At 39.3% G+C, this 5463-nt stretch overlaps 1 non-coding gene across 1 annotated transcript; it reads right to left on the reverse strand.

Moving 5' to 3' along the window:
* Positions 1-4356: 4356 nt before the first annotated feature.
* Positions 4357-4464, reverse strand: LOC131257200 (small nucleolar RNA R71). The gene has a single exon (XR_009177213.1). It is a non-coding gene; the product is annotated as a small nucleolar RNA R71 (small nucleolar RNA).
* Between the last annotated feature and the right edge of the window lie 999 nt (positions 4465-5463).

Raw genomic sequence — 5463 nt, forward strand, 5'->3', positions numbered from 1 at the left:
GCTCGAGCTTGTTGGGTGAGAGAGTAATGGATTCTATTCTTTATCCTCCTCCATTGATGAAAAATTTAAAAATCTTAGGAGAATCAAAGTAAAACCCAATGAAAAAACTAAACAAAGCTTCGAATCGAATGAGGAAACCTGTAAGAACCAATCTGTTCTTGATCTTCTTCCACCAGCAGAAATCCAAGTACTAAAAAAGAAACAGAGCAGAACACATATTAGAAATCCAAGTAAAGAGCTTTAGCCAATCAGATAATTGGATTTCCTTGAAGCTCTAACAAATCTGAGAAGAACCCATCTCGGATTTCTTGGGTTTCTCGCCCAAGAAGTAGATCTCAAGAGATTGAAATCATACTATTGTGGAGCTGAAATGAAAACTGGTGGTGGTGGTCCGGGCGGGCATGCGGTTGGCAGCAGGTAGAGAAAGAGAAGAAAGGGAAAGGGAAATGGAAAGGGGGTACGTTCGATCGGGTAGAGACCCTAGGTTTTTTTTTATTTAAAAAAGTTAAAAGTTAAAACTTATAATATTAATAATATATATATATATATATTATATAAAATATATAATATATAATATATTTATTAATCGAGCCGAGTCGAGCTCGAGTTCGAGCTTCAAGTCGAGTCGAGTTGAAATGCCCCCGATCGAATTCGGCTTGAACTCAACTCGAGCTTCAAATAATTAGCTTGACTTGGTCCGAATCGGCCATTCAAGCCGAGTCAATCCGAACTGACTTGAGCCGAGTCGAGTGAGCTTTTCGAGCTAGCTTGACTCATGAATAGCCCTACCTGTGGGGTCCATGTCCCTAGACAGTGGCATGGATATAACATATATATCAGGTGGGTCCCACACGTGTGGCCCACTTGCATTAGGATAAAGCTGATATTTGTGTCTTGTATCTCCAGCAGCGCCTGCTGCTAGACGTTACAGATACAATACATAAATCATGGTGGTCCACACATGCGGACGGTGGATGAAACACTTACATCAAGTGGTCTCACATGTGGACAGCATGGATAAAAATACATACATTCATTGGGTGGGCCATCAAACAGGGGATAGAGAGAGAGAGAGAGAGAGAGAGAGAGAGAGAGAGAGAGAGAGAGAGAGAGAGAGAGAGATATTGGGAATCATGTGATGGAGGGGCCTGACCACTATGGGTCCCTCAATACATGATACAAAGCATACATCAAGATGAGTCCTAATAGGATCCATACCATCAATCGGTAGGCCCCACTTGGTCCATCATCAAAAAATAAAATCTAACCTACAAGTCACTCACCATTGGATCTTCTTGGTCCGATGGAATGCCAAACTCCTTAGCTCTCCTTTGATGAAGGTTGATGAAGGTTGGAGGGTTGAGATGGGAGACGAGAGGGGTAGGAAGTGGGCCATACACAAAGCTCTCTCTCCTTGGAAGTGCTTGGACGTCCACCTCTCTTAGTTACTTGGGAGAATGGGTGGAGAATGAGAGAGAGAGGTTGTAAGAGAGGTGATGGGTGTGATTGATGGATGTGAGTGATAGATGTACTTAACTTGAGAGTTGACTTAAGGTAGGTTGCTTGTCTTTGGGAGAAAAAAAGCATGGGTTGTAGATGTGATGTGTACTTGACTTGATTGATTGATGGGATGGGTTGTAGAGATTTTCTCAGGATTGTAAATGTGCGGCGATTCTTCGAGATAAACGAGGGCCCACATCTCCTGGCCTGGATATCGTATCGGTGTGCAATACACGGCGTTGGAACCGCGGTGAGAGCGTGGTCTCAATGGTACAAGTCTCAGGTTGAGCCGACACAGATTTATGGGATACGACTTAGGGTTGCACGCAAACGCCGATATAGGTCGCGGGTTGCCAGAATTCGATAGGGAGGATCGCGGAAGTTTATGAAATGGTACGGATTAGGATACAGGCCTTACAACACACATGTATAAAGGTGGGTCCAACTGAAAGGGCAAGGGCCTATCAGATCTAGTTTGACTATTATGGGCCATGTTTGGCTTTGATATGAATGATTTCTACATGAGGGACTGATATGAGATGCAAAAATAGATGGCCAACAAAGATCACTATTGAAAATATTGCATATTCTCCCTATTTATATCTTGGTTTTATGAACATGATAATGCTTAATGGGTATTTTTTATACATGTTTGTATTGTAAGGTGAATCTAAGAGGTTGGATTGAAAAGAATGTTAAACGCATGGGTTTGATGCTCAAGAATCACCAAGGAAATGAATAGATCTTAGGAGACCAAGATTAAAGATTTCAAGACCCCAAGATTCAAGGAAACTGAGTAAAGAAGGAAGGAAGTCGAAAGTGCAAAGTTTAGAAATTCACATAATTTGAACTTCACTATGTCATCGACCACCGGTCGATGACATTGAAGCCCGTGTTCGACGACATTAACCACGGGTCAATGAGATCAAAGAATTACACAAAAATCAAGTTTAGTTGCTAGACAAATTAGATGCATTTCTCGATAACATAGAAGCCCTGTTCGATGACAGCGGGATTTTTACAGATTTCTGGAGCAACTCGCTAGAACACTCTGTACACATTCTCGATTACTCGAACACCCTTTGATGACATCGAAGGACTGTTTGATGACATCGAAGGTATGTTCGATGGCATGAAGAGTTAGGTAGTGTGAAAGGTGCAATGCAGTGTGAAAAAGCATGACTTCCAGATTCAAGTTACGTTCGATGACATCGAAGGCGTTATGCAAAGTGCATAAATTTGAGGCAATTTTCAAAGATGGTTGGAGAAAGGATATAAATATGGGTTCTTTGACGAGTTCTAAACGTGAATTAGGTTTTTAAAAGCAGAGCCAAAGGGTGGAGCAACCTCCCAAGAGTTTTTCTTCTTTCCATATTTATTTTTAATGCTTTCTTTTAGGATTTTAGATCTAATCATGTCTATGGGGCTAAGAGGTGAAGCTTGTAGCGTGTTGGGATAATTTTCTTACTTAGATTCTTATTTTTCTTAAACTTCATTGATTTCTAGTTTGAATTTAAGGAATATTTTCAATTTTCTATAATTTATTGTGACTTAAATTATAATAGATGTGGTGATGGTTTTGAATATCTTATTTCCCTTTCTGAGATTGTGAGATCGGTAAATCCTGTTGTTCACCATCGTCTCCTGGGCATGGTAGGATAATGGAGTCCCTTCTAATCATCATAATACTCCTTCATGTGTGACTAGGTCAATAAAAAGTTCAGATTTAGTTTAATTGCTTCATCTTCCAATTGGATAGGATAGGACTCCGATTCCAATTGTGTTTCTTGAATTAAGTGAGGTAGCATCCTGATAGCTATAAGTGGATACTTAACGCTCTAGTTCCCTTTTAATTATTGATAATTTATTTACAATTACTCTCTCTTTTATTCTATATTTAGATTTAGATCTTATTCTAGTTTTACTTTAGTTACTTTCAGAATACGTATAAGTTTAGTCCCTGTGGATTCGACCTCGGTCTCACCGAGTTATTACTACATCGTGACCCTACACTTGGGGTTGTGAACAAGTTTTTGGCACCGTTGCCAAGGACTACAGTTGCATTTTTCTGAGATTAATTAGTTTTGGAATTAGTTTAAGATTAAGATTAGTTCTTCTCTTGTGTTTCTAGGTTAGAATTTTCTGAATTTATTTCTACAACTAACTTTGTTTTCTGTTTTGTAGAACCCTAGCATAGTAACTTTTCTTCAACTCTCTTTTATCTTTTCTAGATTTCTTATTTGCTTTATTTAGTTTTCTTTTTCTTAGGTTTAGTTTTGTTTAGTTGTTTGAAGGCTATAAGTGTTTCATGCCCAAGTGGGGTCGTGACAACACTCTCCGTCTCTTGAGTGGAGGAGAATTAGTTGAAGGGTTGCCTATCCATCACCGGATTAGACATCACTTAAGATCCTCTGAGTCAGTAGAAGTTATGACTGCACATCAACCTCAACACCCAGTCGAGGAGGCCCAAGATGAGAATGAGGTGCATCATGCACCCCCTCGTCATACTCTTTGAGATTATTTACAACTGGCAGGGGTGAGTACACCTTCCTACATGATATTTCCATTGAATGTAGGAATCGTGTATGTTAAACCGGAGGTGATTCAACTCCTTCCTAAGTTTCAAGGACTAGAATATGAAAGTCTATACTTGCATATGAAAGAGTTCGATGAGATAATATCTGCATTACACTTCCCAAACGTGTCTGAGGACACAGTAAGACTGAAATTATTTCCTTTCACTTTGAAAGAAAAGGCTAAGTCGTGGTTATATTCCTTAAAACCATGGTCCATTGGCACATGGGTTGAGATAACAAGGGAGTTCCTTAAAAGGTTCTTCCCATATTATAAAACGAATACCTTAAGGAAAGCAATCATGAATTTTGTGCAAAAAGAGGATAAGACCTTCTTCCAATGCTGGGAGCGATTTAAGGATCTTATAAATTCATGGCCACAACATGGCTACGAAACATGGCAGATAACAAGCTTCTTCTATGAAGGATTGACCTCATCAATGCGCCAATTTGTGGAGATGATGTGTAATGGGAAATTCATGAATAAGGAAGCTGATGATGTGTGAGATTATTTTGATAAACTCACTAAAAACACATAATCATGGGATACCTCTTCAAGAATTACCACTTCTAAGCCTACTCAATTAAAGGACAATGGAAGAATTTATGTTTTAAAAGAGGAAGATGATATAAATACAAGAATAGCCAAACTCACAAGAAAAGTCGAGGCCATGGAACTTAAGAAGGCAGAACTCAAAAAGGCTGTTGAAGTTATTTGTGGCATTTGTGCTTGTAACATACATACAACTGAAAATTTTCCAACAATTTCTGCTTTTTAAGAAATATCGAATGAGCAATCAAATGCTGTAAACAACTACCAAAGACCTTTCAGTGGACCCACCTCAAATACATATAATTTAAGTTGGAGAAACTATCCAAATTTCAGTTGGAGGAATGGATAAAGTGCTAGTACTCCTCAAGGGATCCTTAACCAATTTCTAAATCAAAGGAAACCTCAGGAGGATCTGGTCTTAAAACACATGCAAAACCAAGAGATTTTAAATCAGGGTATACTGCAAGCCTTTCAAAACCTTACAAAGGCCATACAAGGGCTTAAAACAAAAAATTCGATTGGGGAGAAAGGGATCCTTCCAGCCCAACCTCTCCCCAACCCAAAACCGCAATATGAAATAAGTGACCCAAGCTCTTTAAATCAGATGGAGCATGCTAAGTCTATCACCACTCTTAGGAGTGAGAAAATTATTGACAAAACTATTTTCGCAAGGGCTGAAAAGCCTAAGGACCTGAAAGAAATTGACACTGATAGACCTAACAATGCCCCACATGAGGAAGAACTAGAAAGAGTGAGTAGGCTAATTGCGCCATTCCCCCAGCGGTTGATTGCACCAAAACTTCTAGCTAACTCAGAATATTCTAGAGGTGCTGAAAC

Source organism: Magnolia sinica, chromosome 9 (genome assembly GCF_029962835.1).
Source record: "Magnolia sinica isolate HGM2019 chromosome 9, MsV1, whole genome shotgun sequence".
NCBI classification, from domain to species: domain Eukaryota; kingdom Viridiplantae; phylum Streptophyta; class Magnoliopsida; order Magnoliales; family Magnoliaceae; genus Magnolia; species Magnolia sinica.